Consider the following 18,788-nt stretch of genomic DNA (forward strand, 5'->3'; position numbering starts at 1 on the left):
CACAGTTTCCTAAGAAAGTCAATATGAGCTGCCTAACTAGTATGGATTGGGAAAGCCCTGGTGAAAATCCTCAAACCTTACCTTGAATAGCAACAACATGCAGGCTTTGAATGAAGGTACAATAACAGGAAAAGTGCTAGAAGATTCACTTAAAACTATTATTCCAGCTGCTAATCAAGAAGGTATTTCAAAAGAAGTTTCCCAGCTCCAAGGTTCTCTAAAAGTTTCAAATGTAATGAAAGGAAATTCAGAGTCATATCTTTCTTATGACAGGCCTTATTCTGAGAATCACTCTGCAGAAGCTTTATGGGTCACAAGAACAGAATCTGATGTCTGGAAATGTGAGCATTCTTTGGAAAATATGCTAAACCAATACAAAACAGACACTTCAAAAAACGAAAAGCAATCTACATACAGTTCACTTGACATGCAAGCAGAATCACAAGAAAGAAGTCTGAACCTAGAAAGTTCTATATTTGTTAAACAGGAGAAATGTACAAGAGAAAATAACTATGAAAAGCCTGATTCCAAAGAAAGTGAAGTATCTGATTTTCAAACTGAAGCTGATGAGGGATTAAACATTAATGAACAGTTTGATAGGGTAAAGACTGAAAAAGTGTGTAATACTTCTATATCCAAAGAAAATATTTGTGAAATCACCATTTCCAAAGAAAAACATCAAGACAAGTCTCAGTCTAGAAGTAAAGTTTCTCACAAAACTACACAATCCAAAGAAGAATCTTGTGATGAGTTTTGGCCAAAAAAAGACCCTGGTTTACAACCTAAATTGGCAGAAACCTTTCGTGAAGAATCGCAATTCATAGAGGATTCACCTGATAGGTGTGAACTTCAAGGGAAACCTGTTTTTGAAAAATCTGATTCCAGAAAAAATTACCAACGCAAAGAAAAGTACCTTAGTGATCCTTCTTCTAAAGAGAAAAATCCTCACCAGTCTCTGACCAAAGAAAATTCTTGTGAACGATTACATTACAAAGAAGAATCCCACAATTGTTTTCATTCTACACAGACTTGTGGCAGACATGAAGATAAAGCATGTGATATTTCACAACCTAAAGAAATTATTAGTTTTCTTAAATCTCGTCCTGTGGCAGAAAAATCCCACAGGACTGAGTCTAAGGAGAAAGTTCATGACAAATCTCAGAATAAGGAAAAGAATTGCAGTAGATCTCATTCCAAAGACAAGCCTGGTAAGTATCAATATAAGGAAAAGTCACGTGAGAGAGCTCACTGTAAATTCAAAGAAAAGGAATTGGAAATGACCACATCAGATGAGAAAAGACTAAAAAAATCTACTGAAAGAAAATATGAAAGTTCCAAATCAGTAAAGAAGAATCAAGAAAAAGGAGACAATAGAAGTCATCTTCATGCAAGCAATGAACTAGAAAAATCCTCCAACATAGACATTCCTGTGATCTTAAAACAAAGTTTTCAGGAAAATACTACTGCTGAGAGTGATGAAAATGTTATTTTACGCTCAGAAGATATCAAAGTGAATTCTCACAAAAAATATGAGACAAAATCCAGTGGAGCATTAACACCACAGTCAGGGACTTTACAAGCTAGATCTCAAACCACAACCATGACATCCAACCTTGACCGACTTAGTCAGTATGCAGGTCCCTGCATTACAGAGTTTGAGAAACCTGCTAGCTGATTTACTGATAATACAAATGCCTGTTATTGTGCTGCCTTATATTATGTAGAGAGGGTTTTATTAAAGCCAGTAAATCTGACTTGTAGCCCTTGAAAAGAAACCATGCAACTCATATAGTATTTGGGGCCAAACTGATGGTGGTGAGTCCATCCTTCTAAAAAAGTTGGCCACGTGCTCGTTAATGACGAATGGTGTGAAAGTTTTGTTTTAAAGACGAAACCATTTCATGTTGGCAGACTTTGTATTCAACCTCAGTATGTGCATACACTGTGTTTGTAAGGAAGTGAAATAATTTATTTTCTTAGAATATTAGACCAGCCACAATTCTTAATACTTGTTCATAGCTTGTCTCGATTGAAAAACATCAGTTTTGTGTTGCATGATGGAAACAAACATTTCATGTGTCTGTGTTTCTTCCTCTAGTTTTGAAACAGTTTTTGCACATCAGTAATTAAAATATTTTGACTAATCTTGGTCTTTAGTTCCCATGTTTAGTACTAGTGTTTGTTTAAACAGCAACTGTTATTTGTAGTTACATTGTAATTCATTACATGATTTTGAGGTTTAACAATAACTTGGTTAGTTTTAAGTTTCACACACCATTTTCTGTGTGGACTCAGTTTATTTAAGGTTTTTTGATTAAAGGATGGTAGTAAGAGGTGTAAATTAGGTATGAGAAATACTTTATCTCCTGAAATGATGTATCTATTATATTCTAATATATTTTATTCAAACAAAGTACAATCTTCCACCAAGATGCATAACTCCTAGAATCCTTATTAGAAATCACTAAGAAGGAGAGAGAAAGATGGGTGTTGTTTGGGTAGTCTGAAATTTATTTGTTAAATTAAGAGTAGAATTCCAAGAGAGGCTGCTTCTGGGAATTTAATAATACAAGTAATCCCATAACAGTTTACTGGTGCACTGAAACTAAAGTTCTGCATAAAAATGCAACATTAATCAGTTACCTGAATAATGTGTAGTCACCCAAAGAATAGTTTTGTTAACCTAAGTGGTACCTAGTGCATGTATTAAAGTACATTGAATTTTACATACAGAACTACTGGGGTCAGGAAATGAATGAACGGATCTTTATATGTGAGTTTAAAGCTGCCTTAATTGAATAATTTTTGTTCAGTTGTTAAATGAAAATTAAAGTTAACAGTAACTGTTGTTACCTTTTGATATTTTCAGTTGGAACTTTTAAATGGCTGCTTTCATTGGTCTGTTACTCTAATTATTCTTTCTTTTTCTTCCCTTTTTTTAAAATAATTGGACTACACAGCAGTGTAATTATGACATTTTGTCCTAAAAATAAAAATCCACATTAACAACAAACCATCACAAATTCTTTGTTTTTCTCATTCAAAAGAACTAACATTTTTGTAATCTTTCCAGTACCTTTTATATCATATGAAAAAACCTGTGTGTATTCATAAACTCAGCATAATTTTTCTGGCTCAAACAGAACTTAGATTTGACTTTCTGAAACTCCAGCTTCTATTACTGAATGTATAGGAACTTGGCATAACTTTGTGGTTAAACAGTTCTTTGGTTATAATTAAGATTGTGATTTTCTTTGTTTTTGTCAACTAAATGGAAAACAAAATATCTTCTCTACTTGCAACTTAATACCTAGTCTGTAGGAAGTGTATTCATTTCATAAAATTGGCAGTTGAGGATTCTCTTTTTGTTCATATCTTCTTAGTTCATGTTACATAAATTGGTGGGAACTTGTTAAAAGAGAAAGTGTCTTTTTAATTTAAAACTGATTTTACTTGAAATACTAATATAATATAAAGTTTTAATGCAGTTTTTTTATTGTTTGTAAATACGGGTGTTAAAGTTGGTATTTTCTTCATAATATATCTATCACAGATCTTATTTCTAATCTGAAGTGGTATTAACTCGTGCATCCTTAGAGTACTATACTATTCTTCTAGTACAAATTTCATACAATAATAATTTAGAACATAATAACATAATTTGTTTCTTTGTTCTTAGTTTTAATCATTTTGTCATGCATAAATAATTCATAAAACGAACTGTTCAAATACAGTTGTGTAGGTTTGTAGAAACAAAAGATATGTGTAAAGTACACTGTGTGCCTGACCACTGTATTACGTGTATCCTTGTGAGACACGGGAACTTCTAATTAAAAAAAGGTTTATTTTCACCTGTGAAAGTTAGCTGTAGTGTTGTATTGCTTTGTAAGTTTCCAGTTGCTTCATGACAATAAGGTGTTCTTTCCTATCGAATTTTCCTGTGTATAAGTTGTATTTATAGTGTTTTTATTGCATCTATAGCAGAGGAAAGCTACACGTAATTTCAAACAGTGGTTCTGTCGTAATTAATATAAGCCAGTTTCTTTGTATGTTGCAGTAACTTTGTAGGTACCTTTGTAATGTTATTAGTGGAAGTTATTGATTGTAGCTCTTGAGTAAACAACAATGTACTCGCGTCGAATTTGTAACGATCTCACTGTTTTCCATGATTTTGTTTGTATAGGGGATGAAATGCATTTATGTATTTGTTTTTACAAGACGGAATTTCGTGCCTTGCTACGTAAACAATTAGATGTGTTTTAAGTTTTTCCTACACATACATATACAATTACTTTGTATCGATATTCTCATTTCTTACGCGTGAGTACGAATTCAATAACTTTGTAGCCATCAGAATACACGTCGTTTATTTTTACCAGTTCTTAATTTTTTCCAAAAACTGTTGAAATAAAGATATTAGGACTTTATTGGATAAGAAAACTGAAATTCTATTGTTACTTTTATATTTGTTACAAGTTTTCGTCTCTTCGTCCACTCCTCTCTCTCTTTGTCTCTAACAACGAAGCATATCACTAATTTTCTGTTGTACCAAGCAATCAGTAAAGCACAATTTACTTACTGTTTCAGGCTGCTTATAAAACCCACACACACACACATACTACACTTTTTCTAGAAATACAAAAATACCTAAGATTGGTAAGTTTCAAAACTAAAAAATATTTGAATGTATGTATGGCTTTTTTTCCCCCTCGTTTTGTGAATAATTCACTTACGAAAGTAATGTAATAAATTTTATTTAAGGATGAAGAAACAAAGTAATAAAGAATGGAATAATACAGCATCAATATATGTTGTTTTACTCTTTTTCATCTTCTGTACTTAGTCGACATTCTGTGTGTTTGTAGTTTACCCCAAGCATGTGGTATGGTAACTTTCATTTAGGTTTGTAGAAAAGGAAATAGGTGTAAAAACTAATAAAGTTTTAAACGTTTAAATACGTAAACATATATAGTCATGTGAAAAAGTTAGGACACCCTACGAAAACCTATGTATTTTTGTAACATTTTTGGATCTATAGATATTTAATCTCAATATTAACAATACTGAGAGGTTATAGGAGTATAACTAAACAATTAAAACTGAAGAAAAGACTTTTCAAGATCTTCCGTAAATGTAATTCTACAAAAATGCATATTTTAACTGAGGAAAAAGTTAGAACACCCCCACATTTATTCCCACTTAAATGGCTCAACTCACACACAAGTGTATCTGCACATGATTAGAAGATCGTTACTCAGCATTTTGAATGAGGCTTGCCCTATTTAAACCTCAGACATTTGGTTTAGTGTGCTCCTGACTGTTGAAGTGAGAGTGAGCACCATGGTGAGAACAAAAGAGCTGTCTGAGGCCTTCAGAAAGAAATTGTAGCAGCTTATGAGTTTGGTAAAGGGATTTAAAAAGATCCCAAAATATTTTGAAATCAGCCATTCGACTGTGTGGAAAATAGTCAACAAGTGGAGGACTTTCAAAATAACTGCCAATATGCTAGGTCTGCTCGTCCAAGCAAGTTCACCCCGAGAGCAGACCGTAAGATGCTAAAAGAGGTCTCCAAACACCCTAACATGTCATCACGGGACCTACAGCAGGCTCTGGCCACTGTTGGTGTGAAAGTGCATGCCTCTACAATCAGAAAGAGACTGCACAAGTTTAACTTGCATGGGAGGTGTGCAAGGAGGAAACCTTTGCTCTCTAAGAGAAATATCAAGGCCAGACTGAAGTTTGCCAAAGAGAATGTAGACAAAGACCAGGACTTCTGAATAATGTTCTTTGGACAGATGAGTCCAAAATTGAATTATTTGGATACCAGAACAGAGGACATGTTTAGCGTAAACCAAATACAGCATTCTAGGAAAAGAACCTCATACCAACTGTGAAGCATGGAGGTGGGAGTGTCATGGTTTAGGGCTGCTTTGCTGCAGTAGGACCTGGACAGCTTACAATCATTGAATCCAATATGAATTCTACTGTGTATCAGAGAGTGCTTGAGGACCATGTGAGACCATCTGTACGAAAATTAAAACTGAAGCGGAACTGGACCCTGCAACACGACAATGACCCAAAACATACCAAGGACTGGCTAAAAACTAAGAAATGGAGAGTCCTGGAATGGCCGAGTCAAATCCCAGATCTTAATCCCATTGAGATGCTGTGAGGTGACTTGAAACGGGCTGTACATGCAAGAAACCCCTCAAACATCTCGCAGCTGAAAGAATTCTGCATTGAGGAGTGGGGCAAACTTTCTTCAGACCGATATCAGAGACTGGTCTCACTTCCGTTATTTCAGCCAAAGGGGGTAACACTAGCTATTAGGGGGTAGGGTGTCCTAACTTTTTCCTCAGTTAGAATATGCATTTTTGTAGAATTACATTTACAGAAGATCTTAAGTCTTTTTTTTCAGTTTTAATTGTTTAGTTATATTCCTATAATCTCTCAGTGTTGTTAAAATTGAGATTAAATATCTATATATCCAAAAATGTTACAAAAATACACAGGCTTTCATAGGGTGTCCCAACTTTTTCACATGACTGTATATATGTAATCAATTTATTATTATTTAAATCACACTGGACCATAAATTTACAAAAAATGTAGAAATTATAACGTTGCTCATTTCCCAAGGATGGCTGTTGTCTCAAGGAAACGAGGTGAATGTTTTTTTTTGTTGTTTTTTTTTACAATTAAAGTGATATAGTACTGCATGGAACACATGTCAATTTGTATTCAGTGTGAGTGATATTTTATAGTGTAATATGTTGTGCTCTACAGAGAATACATATGATTAGCATATGAAAAAAAAAGCTTTCCATATGATACGAACCATAAAACAAACATTTGAGATTCATCGTTACATAACATAGGACTCTAGTTCTTCGATGTTATCCTTGCATATCCACCATTGAGAAATACTAGAAACTGAAGATTTAATTTTTCACAAAGTTTACGATTCTTCTTTAACATAATATTCCACCTTCGTTGCCACAGACAGCAACTGCATTCCATCAGCTAATTACTCAGAAAAGCAAGTATTATCCTGTCCACAAGAAACAAGTCAGAAAGTGGCAAATGTAATTCATCTAAAAATATAAATAAGATACTTTTCAAATATTTTTTTCTCTCAAAAACTATTCAACTGAAAAATATAATTCTTATATGCTAAGAACTTCAGTCTCCCTTAGTAACTTCAAAATTAGCTACTTGCAGGCCCGGCATGGCCAAGTGTGTTCAGGCGTTCGACTCGTAATCCGAGAGTCGCGGGTTCGAATCCCGGTCCACCAAACATGCCCTTTCAGCCGTGGGGGTGTTATAATGTTACGTTCAATCCCACTATTCGTTGGTAAAAGAGTAGCCCAAATTTGGTGGTGGGTGGTGATAACCAGCTGCCTTCCCTCTAGTCTTACACTGCTAAATTATGGACCGCTAGTGCAGATAGTCCTCGATTAGCTTTGCGCGAAATTAAAAAAACAACAAAACAAGCTACTTGCAAAACAAACGAAAAGTGTTAAAATGTTGTGATTGATTTTATCTGGTGCAAATAGATAGAGTTTCCACTGTTTGTGAAATAGCTTGAAATTCGGTATTTCCTACACGTTGCACTTTACGGCCGAGCGCAAGCCCAGTTTTAACAAAACAGCTGACGAAGGGGGTTTCCTCGAAACGTCGCACAGAATAAGTGAGAAAAAGACTTCATATGGACGTATCAATTAATTCTATATATCATTTGCCCATTTTGTCTAGATAAAAAAATAATACTAATAAATTGTCATGAAAAAAAGGTAATACAGATTTTTTTCTTTTACAAAGATGCGATTTCAAGGAAAATACTCCATACAGTGAAAAAACTTCAACATATATATTCATTAAGCTGTATATCAAACAATTAATTAAGCGAAATGGCACAATCTTATTCATCCCCCGCTGGTATAGTGGTAAGTCTACGGATTTACAACGTTAAAATCAGGAGTTTCGATTCTTTTCAGTGGCGCAGCAGATATCCCGATGCGGCTTTGTTATTAAAAAAAACAAAAAAAAACAATCTTACGTACCTAAGTTAATACTGCACACTGAATTAAAACGGATTCAAAACACTAGAAATTATACACAGTTAACAATTTTCAGAGGTCTAAATTTATTTTAGTTTGCTGACCCAAACTGTGCCAATAAACGAAACTGAAATCAACAGCAGAGGGTATGATCAATTAGATAATGCATTTATCCTGTACATTACAGATATTCCTTTCAATTGGTGAAAAGAAACTTTAACACACACGTGTATGAATTTATATATATACGTGTGTTTTTAAACACGGTTCGCTCTATAATATTGAATTTGACGAGATGTCACAATATTATACATGTACCTAATTTATTTTAAGTTACTCTATGATGAATTGAAAAGGACTTGAAATCCAACAGAAGATTTGTTCCTTTTTTTATACATTCCTCTAAGTTTGTAATGGAACTAGAAATCAGAGTATCTGAAAATATATCTTCGATCCCGATATCAAAACCATCAGTTGAGGTGGGCGACGAAAGGCAAATGATTTTATAATCGCTATTTATATAAGCTCCATAACACATCAAATCGCAAAATAATAAATGGGGAAAATGTGAACACTATGAAATTAGCCTAAATACTAGCTGGTCAAAAGTTTAAGACCACATAAAAAAGAAGTCCAGAACGGTAGGAAATGCCCAATAAGAGGTCTCAGTAGTGAGTTGCACGGCCGTCATTGCGAATAACTGCAAACATTCGCTTTGGCATAGTCGATATAAGCGTTCGCAGAAGGCTGGCTGGAATGTTATTCCAAGTGGTGAAGATGGCTTCACGAAGATCATGCACTTTTTGGAATTGACGTCCATTTCTATAGATTTCCCTTGCCATCCACCTCCAAACATTTTTAAGGTGGTTCAGTTCGGGCAAACACGCTGGATGGTCCAAAAGAATCACGTTATTCGCCATGCAAAAGTACTTTGTCCTGCGGGCATTGTGGATTGCAGCGTTGTCTTGCTGAAAGATCCAGTCATTTCCACACAAGCGAGGGCCTTCAGTCAATAAGGATGCTCTCTCCAACATGCCAATGTAGCCAGCTGCTGTTTGACGCCCCTATATAACTTGAAGCTCCTTTGTTCCATGGAAGGAGAAAGCACACCAGATTATGATGGAACCTCCTCCACTGTGTCGTGTAGAAAGTGTCTCCGGTGGGATATCCTTATCGTGCCAGTGACGTTGGAAGCCATCTGGACCATCCAGGTTAATTTTTTTCTCATCAGAATACAAAACCTTCTTTCACTTTTCTATTTCCCATGTTTGGTGGTTCTCAGCAAAGTTTAACTGAGCTGTTTCGTGGTGTGGAAGGACGCGTGGCCTTTGAAGACGTTTACGGTTTTTAAAGCCTTTCTCTCGTAGATATCGTCTTATTGTTTTTGAGCTGCGTTCTGCGTCAGTAAAGGCCTTAATCTAGTTTGACGATTGGCTGGTGTCTTGCCAGACAACCAGTCGAATCCTCCTGCTCAACGCCGGCGATCTTTTCATGGGCCGACCACTTGAAATTCTCGTTCCGTATCCCTCAGGGTCTTTTAAGAAGTTTGTAACAGCAGTTTTACTACGCCCAATCTCACCAGCGATGGCAAGTTGAGAGAGACCTTCCTTTTGCAGCTCGACAATTCTGCCACGTTCAAACTCTGTCAACTTTTTAGCTTTTGCCATATTTTTACCCAATGTAACACAGGAGATGTCAGTGGAAAATGTTGACAACGCTAATGTTTGAACACAAATGGCTAAATTTCGTTATGTGTTTATTGATTAACGCTTCGTTTCAGTATGGTCTTAAACTTTTGACCAGCTAGTATTTAGATAGTTTCATAGTGTTCACATTTTCCCTATTAAATGCTAAAAAAGTTATTTATTTTCCATTTTCTTATTTTCATCTTTCGAAGCTTTACTCAAATAAGTGGTTGAGTCTAACAACGCAAAATGCGTATTTTTTTCTTTATGTTCATTGGCCTTTAGATTTTGGCCAGCAGTGTATGTTTAACATCAGAACTACCAACTGGGTTTAGTGCCCACAAACAAATGCAGTTGTAAATGAAATAACAAATGTATGTGTAGTTACGGTTATTATACCTTGTTGTGTTGGTATGTTATGTTATATTAATTACGTACTGGCTCCATTGGATGCAGTTGGTAAAAACAGTTACAAAATCTTCTCGGTAGTTCCATGGCTAAATAACCAATAGAATCTGGACCTTGTCTCTAATACCAAGATCAGGTCGGGAAGTATTGGAAAAAGTAGAAATATGCAATATTGAACCCATATCTAAGTTATCGTTTTAACTTTCTATGGGCCAGGTCATTAGGGCACTGGCCTCGCAATCTAGGAGTCGCGGGTTCGAATTCTCATTCCTCCAAACATGCTAGTTCTTTCAGCCTTGGGGCGTTATAAAGTTACAATCAATTTCACTCTAGTCCTTCACTGGTAAATCAGGAACGGCTAGCTCAGATAGCCCTCGTGCTGCTTGTATGGATCTTAAAAAGAAATATTTAGTTACAAATTCATAAAGCATTGTAATATCTATGAAAACAACAATATGTGTGGCATTTATCAACCGTTTATAAAGTGAATCTTGATGGACATGTCAATATACACACAGATTCGTTTAGTTCAGGATACCACCGTGTGGGAAAGCATGGTGAATCTACTTTTTAAAAGTGCAAAGGATTACAAATAGCTTGGGAAAGGAACAGAATAGTACGTTGTCTTTCTGTTGATCAGTGGTAGGTTTACGGACTTAAAACGCTACAATTTCGAGTTTGATTCCCCACAGTATAGTTTGTACTAAGTAGAAAATAAGACCAATAAATATTTGTAATTAAAAGCTCCTCTCCCTTAGGGGTGAAGAGAGTGAAGCTTTTGTTGACCCTTCTTAGCGATTGAAAAACAAAACAAAAAGCTTTAAAAGCTAATAATGTGATTTTTTAAACGCTATGGAAAATTAACTTGGGTGTACTAGAATGACGTTTAGAGATGCGCGATCCGCCCTAGCACCAGCCGCGTAAAAAATCACATACTCTGTAAACGTTTTTGTTTTACACACTTGTGGGAGAGAGAGAGAGGAGAAAAAAAAAGACATGAAATGCTATTTCTACAAGCTTCTGATTTTTAATCTAGTGTTAGACTGGTCCAGTGGTTCCCAACCAGAACCTGCTAAGTTCCTCTGATGTAGTAGCCTCCCAGTGGACTTACTACGTTAGAAATCGGGTTTCAATACTCGTGGAGGGTAGAGCACAGATAGTCGTTTGTGTAGCTTTGTGCTTAATTTCAAAGAAATTAACGTAGTGCCCGGCAGTACCAGGTGGTTGAGGCACTCGACTCGTAATCTGATAATTCCGGGTTCAAATTTCCGTCACACCAAACATGCTCACCCATCCAGCCATGGGAGCTTTATAATGTGTCGATCAGTCCAACTATTCGTTGTTAACAGAGTAGCCCAAGAGTTGGCGGTGGATAGTGATGACTAGCTACCTTTCCTCTAGTCTTACACTGCTAAATTAGGAACGGCTAGCGTAGATAGCCCTCGTGTAGTTTTGCGCGAAATTCAAAAACAAACAAACAAACAATGTCGTGCTTCACCCAGATTATTTTTTTAACATCTGAATCAACGCAGATATTATATAAAGAGCGAAGACTAATTATTTATGAAAAATCGAGACTCGGATAAAGTAAACATTTGTTTTCTTACGAGCTATAGAAATAACGAAATTAAATTTGTTAGACTCGTTTCATTTTAGTATCGGTATTTGTGAATATGTACATATATAAGTTTCGATTTAAAAATAAGATGTACGAGAAGCTACTCAAGTACCTCAATACAAGAATTACAACAGAAGACGTTATTCTTCTCGTTTCAGTTGAATAATTCAGAAAAATTTATTTTCTTCGCTGACTTCTTAGATAAGGTCTTCCTTAATCTCCAAAAGCGTCAGAGTAAAGCAGAAATCGATAAATGTAAGTGGACTGAGAAATCAATAGAAGTAATTGGACTATGGGTATCTTCAGAGGAACGCTTGGAATAAGGTTCGAGATTCAAAACCATTAACTTTATTCCGCAACTACAAAATCCATAACAGAAAACTGCATTCCTGTTTAAAAAGACATGACGCGATAACCTGTTTCGTATATTTCTTTACATAAGTATATTTTGCCTTTACAATTAAGAACGCCACGCAGTTCTGTACTTAAATATATCTTTAAAGTTGGTACATATATGTAGAACTAAAAGCTTTAAATAAAGCGAACAAGATAGTGGTAATATGGATGTAAGTTTTACGTTCTATCAATTCAACGGGTTAAGTAAACAAAACTGACCCTGCTGTGCATAATATTCGGTTTGGTGTTTGTTAAGCACAAATCAACATAATAGGGTATCTGTTCTCTACCCAACCAGGGGTGCAAGATAACATTTCAGTTTTTTTTGTTTTGTTTATATTAAGGGTACTGTCCTATATATTCAAAAAATTACTGTGAGGGGTGCGAAAACATTAATTTTTTTTAGGAATGCGGGGCATAAAAAAGGTTGGGAACCACTGGACCAGAGGGAAGGCAACTACTCATTACCACCCACCGCCAACTCTTGGGCTACTCTTTTACCAATTAATAGTGGGATTGATCGTAACTTATAATGTCCCCACGGCTGAAAGAGCGAGTATGTTTGGTGACGGGGATTCGAACCCGCGACCCTCAGGTTACGAATCGAGTGCCTTAACCACCTGGTCACCCATGGTGGGTAGAGAACAGATACCCTATTATGTTGATTTGTGCTTAACAAACACCAAACCGAATATTATGCACAGCAGGGTCAGTTTTGTTTACTTAACCCGTTGAATTGATAGAACGTAAAACTTACATCCATATTACCACTATCTTGTTCGCTTTATTTAAAGCTTTTAGTTCTACATATATGTACCAACTTTAAAGATATATTTAAGTACAGAACTGCGTGGCGTTCTTAATTGTAAAGGCAAAATATACTTATGTAAAGAAATATACGAAACAGGTTATCGCGTCATGTCTTTTTAAACAGGAATGCAGTTTTCTGTTATGGATTTTGTAGTTGCGGAATAAAGCTAATGGTTTTGAATCTCGAACCTTATTCCAAGCGTTCCTCTAAAGATACCCATAGTCCAATTACTTCTATTGATTTCTCAGTCCACTTACATTTATCTGTTTCTGCTTTACTCTGACGCTTTTGGAGATTAAGGAAGACCTTATCTAAGAAGTCAGCGAAGAAAATAAATTTTTCTGAATTATTCAACTGAAACGAAAAGAATAACGTCTTCTGTTGTAATTTTGTATTGAGGTACTTGAGTAGATTCTCGTACATCTTATTTTTAAATCGAAACTTATATATGTACATATTCACAAATACCGATACTAAAATGAAACGAGTCTAACAAATTTAATTTCGTTATTTCTATAGCTCGTAAGAAAACAAATGTTTACTTTATCCGAGTCTCGATTTTACATAAATAATTATTTTCGCTCTTTATATAATATCTGCGTTGATTCAGATGTTAGAAAAATAATCTGGGTGAAGCACTACATTGTTTGTTTGTTTGTTTTGAATTTCGCGCAAAACTACACGAGGGCTATCTACGCTAGCCGTTCTTAATTTAGCAGTGTAAGACTAGAGGAAAGGTAGCTAGTCATCACTATCCACCGCCAACTCTTGGGCTACTCTGTTAACAACGAATAGTTGGACTGATCGACACATTATAAAGCTCCCATGGCTGGATGGGTGAGCATGTTTGGTGTGACGGAAATTTGAACCCGGAATTATCAGATTACGAGTCGAGTGCCTCAACCACCTGGTACTGCTGGGCACTACGTTAATTTGTTTGAAATTAAGCACAAACCTACACAAACGACTATCTGTGCTCTACCCTCCACGAGTATTGAAACCCGATTTCTAACGTTGTAAGTCCACTGGGAGGCTACTACATCAGAGGAACTTAGCTTAGGTTCTGATTTAGCAATAGATGTCAGTGAAATGTTATGAAATTGATCTGTTTGTCTTTCGAAGACATTTTGAATGACTTATGTTTCTTTCTAAAATCCCCCAGTGGAACAACGGTAAATCTATGGACTTATAACGCTACCCAAAATTCAATGTTTAATTCACCACGGTAGACACAGCAGATAATCCAATGTGATTTGCCCCCCCCCTCAATGGCACAGCGGAGTGTTTGTGGACTTACAACGTTAAGTCTGGATTTCTATACCATGGTGGGCAGAGCGCAGATAGCCCATTGTGTAGTTGTGTGCTTAATAACAGACCAAAAACCGATGTGATTTTGCTATAAAACAAACAATTCTCTCTATGTTATTGAAATAGTAACATCAACAAACAAGGCGAAGTTGTGTTCATTTTAAAATTCAGAACTTGCATGGCATGGGGGAAAAGGAACTAATTCATATGGTACGGTGGGGTTAGTAAATTTTAACGATGTGGTAATCGTTTATGAAGACCTACGGTCTAGGTCCGCTGTGATTACTGTTGACAAAAAAAAAAAAAAAAGAATACCAAAGAAAGGCTAGTTTACTGTTGGCTAGTTCTTCTGAATGGTGAGGAAAACTTACTTGACGTAAAATAATATAGATAAATTATGCTAATAACAAACAACTGGTATTAAAATAAAAAACAGGCCCGGCATGGCCAGATGGGTTAAAGCGTTCGACTCGTAATCTGAGGGTCGCGGGTTCGAATCCCCATCGCACCAAACATGCTCGCCTTTTCAGCCGTGGGGCGTTGTAATTTTATGGTCAATCCCACTATTCGTTGGTAAAAGGAGTAGCCCAAGAGTAGGCGGTGGGTGATGATGAATAGCTGCCTTCACTCTAGTCTTACACTGCAAAATTAGGGACGGCTAGCGCAGATAGCTATCGTGTAGCTTTGCGAGAAATTCAAACACGAACAAACATAACTTAGCATCACGTTCGATCTTTAAAATGCACAATGTTCTTCAGAAAGTGACGACGTAACGTAAATTCTTGTCAAATATATGTATAATTCTTTCTCTTCTTAACTTCTCATTTTTGTACGTTCTTCTCGAGCAATGCACTACCATAAAAACAAAAACTAATTATGCTTGTTGTTCATAGATGGTAGTAGTTGCTCTGTAGACAGTGAATTAACGCAGTATGTTGCAGATATTTGAGTGACTGTGTTGCCGGTAGGTGTTCGAAATAGTGAAGACCTACCTACCCGTTGATGTACTGCAGTGGTGAAGCAAGTCTTAGCTGTATTAAATTAAATTGTAAAATACAAATTATTATTGTTTGTAATTTACTAAGGCAGTCACATGCTCAATTCTGTATGGAATCTTTGTCGTGCTTGTCCTATGCCGACAGATGAGAAACAAGTAAGTAGGCTTACTTCATATTTTCTTATAGATATTATAGTTATTTTTAGTAACATAAAAATACACCACAAATTAAGTGTATATATATCTTAACCAAAGCATGCTAACTTTAATTTTAAATTCCGTCCCTTGTCTAATGAAATAAGTGATTTTGCATTACAGTAATACAAAAACGTTTTTCTCTTTCAATGCACTACTAAAATATGTGCGATGAGAAAATAGCTAAGATATTATTCTGATTTTTTCTAAATTTCCTCAGGTCGGGAAAAATCTGTAGCTTAAGTATGTATTAATTTCAATGATAAATAATAAATACTGTTGTTACAGTTTGTAGGATTGTAACGTTCTTTTTGTGCTTTATTATCAAGAAAATAAAACTAGAAGAATGCTAGAATTTGGTAGTCTAAATTCGTTTTAATTAATTGACAATTATTTAAAATATCTTAGTTACTCACCTCAAAACCATCAACACCACCATATGGTATTGATAATAAAATCTTAGTTATATTGAAGCATCCATATAATCGTAATGAGAATAAATACAAAATTTATGAAGCTGTTTCAATGCGGTGAACTGTTATGACGTCATAAAAGCTCCAAGATGATAGTTCTCGCACATAGTTCATTTGTGATTGCTAATAGGTGAGCTATAAATAATACACAAACATCTGAAGGAGCTTTACTTAGCAACTATGTTTAAGTAATTTTTTTATATTATAATTAATATTTTATTTATAATTAAGTAATAAAAATTAAAACTCATTTAAAACTGTTTTTCTTTACTTGTTAGCTCTCAAACTTTCACCCTAATCGAAGAATTTTAGACTGAAATGTGTAGTTAAATACAATAATGTGCCTATTTGATACTTTAACGTGACAAATTTTCACAAAAAAAAAAGGTTTCACTTTCTGCCTTCTCTACTATTATTAGTGATGTACATATTTTTTAGTTGTTCACCAAAAACGGTAAATTATGTAGAGATATAAAATATATTTTTAACAATTTGGATGAGTAAATACGTGTTTCTTGCATATTTTATAGTCGTATACAGAGTATAAACGGAGTTTCACGTGGCATTCAAATCCAGAGGATGTGGTTCAAAAACCACCCGAGAACGGTGAGTTATTTTTTGTGTTTTAACGTAGTTAAGTTCGAGACCTGATCTGGTTGTTGTAAAATACAGAAAGTATGATAATACGTTAAGATTTCACAATCAATGAAATATATCAAGCCACTTCAAAGCATTACGCATTTATTTATGTGTAATCAAGTTCGATCATGAAGTTTTAGCGATACAACTTCCCACCGAGTTAAAATATAAAGTTAATATTTAACCATTACAAAGAAATATCTATAATAATAATAATAATAAAAATTTATAAAATTGCAATTACTAAATATATGCCTATTTTTAAATACGTACAATTTTAAAGTATCATAGTTGAACCTTGATAATCAATGCAATCGAGTTTTAGTGATTGTTTTCGTTTTACTTTTTTAAGAGTATAACGTTTTAAGTTTTTAAAAAACAAAAAAACATTTTATCCCAATAGTATTATGGTATAACACTATTTTGCATTTTTTTATTTATCGGAACAAAAATGTGTAATATATACAGTATATACATTGTGTACCCAGAGTTTATTCAAAATAAATATTCGAAATATCCAAGATTAACACACATTACTCAAAGAGTTGTTTATTTGTTTTAATGTCACCCCAGAGTTTGGGACCTTTTTTTTTCTTCGGTAACGAGAATGAACCACGAAACCTCAGATGTATAACCTAGAATGATAATCGCTGGTCGCGCTAAGCCACGTAGCCAAACACGAATCATATTGTGATTAAATTACAGTTCATAAACTGCAATTAAGTTTACTAGTTGGCCATATTTGATGTTAGATAAGACATAAATAAGAGCGTTTATTATAACAATGTAATTTCATAAGTGAATTTTTATTCGAAATATGCGCATGAAGTTGTTTGTAATTAAGCACAAAGCTACTGTGCTACTGGGAGGTATAGTGCATAAAAGTTATTTTTTATTAAATACTGGAAGAAAACACTGTATAATTAAAACTGAATTTTTCCTCTCAACTTGAAACTATTTTGAAAAAAGCAATAATTGAGAGGATAACACATGAACTAGGAAACATTATTGATTTTGAATTTGGCTTAGTGCAATTTAAAGCAATAAGGGCTTCTTGTCCGAAGCCATTCAGTACTCGTTATGCTGATAGATACTTTTGCCAGTAAACGGAAGTAATTTAAAACCACTAATATCGGGTTAGTTTTTGATGCAATTGAACAGATAATGTTGGAAAAAGAACTAGTCTAGTGACTAAACATCTAATCATATTACAAATAAAAACGCAGTATAAAAAATGAACAAAAGTATAAAAACGTGAATAGCTTATATTCCGTTTGTAGAAAATGTTCAAACTTGTACTTGAAATTTCCAATAAACGTGTTGATATTAATATATATTATAACAATGTACAGGTGCCTTGGAATATAATAAAGCATCACAGCTAATATCTTATATCATTCTTTATTGGACACATCTGGGTATACAGTAAAATGAGTATACGGTAGCATTATACGCCAATGACGTATAAATCGTTTATGTTCCATTAAGCCTGATGCCCCGTAAATTACTGGCATAATATAAAAGCGTTTCAGTTGATACTATGGTTTTATGTATATAACTTAGCTGGCCTATTACTCACACCACTAGGTTTTGTCTTCCGGGATGCAAGACTACAAATATAGTGAAACTTCTCTTATACTTCGTTTTAATTAAAAAACCTCTATTAAAGCTGTAAAAAATATGTTATGAAAATTATAATATAATTCCTTATATTATAATAATATCGTACTGCTTATTAAAATACTATGCCTTACTTGTTTAAACGGTTTTCATACTGTAATTCAGTCTCTTATATCATGATAGATTATCAGTGATGGTTAAATTATGAGTTCCAATCTTCTTGGACCTACAATATTTGTAAAGAAACACTAAACTGAATTGCAAATTAAATAAAAGGAAGCAGATAAATTGGTGCTAGTATATAGAAGACGATCACGATATGAGTCATAAAACTGAGGCTATTGCTCACAACGATTTTATATCCCGCATTCTCTTGTCACGTGATAAAATCTTGACGTAATCACACTTGTTTATCATAGTATAAAATTGCATAAACTGGTAAAGTTATAACTGAGAAAAATAGATCAGAATTGTTTAAACTGAATTGTAACAGATACTGAGAAACGGTATATAATTTTCTAAATATGTAATAGTTCTTGAATTTTCTAAAGTAGTCTATTTTAGAACTGTAGCAATTT

At 34.6% G+C, this 18,788-nt stretch overlaps 1 long non-coding RNA gene across 1 annotated transcript; it reads left to right on the top strand.

Moving 5' to 3' along the window:
• Window positions 1–15,209: 15,209 nt before the first annotated feature.
• Window positions 15,210–16,557, top strand: LOC143235257 (uncharacterized). The gene is made up of 2 exons (XR_013018988.1): window positions 15,210–15,439; window positions 16,482–16,557. It is a non-coding gene; the product is annotated as an uncharacterized LOC143235257 (long non-coding RNA).
• Window positions 16,558–18,788: the final 2,231 nt, after the last annotated feature.

Source organism: Tachypleus tridentatus, chromosome 2 (assembly GCF_004210375.1).
Source record: "Tachypleus tridentatus isolate NWPU-2018 chromosome 2, ASM421037v1, whole genome shotgun sequence".
Taxonomy (NCBI): domain Eukaryota; kingdom Metazoa; phylum Arthropoda; class Merostomata; order Xiphosura; family Limulidae; genus Tachypleus; species Tachypleus tridentatus.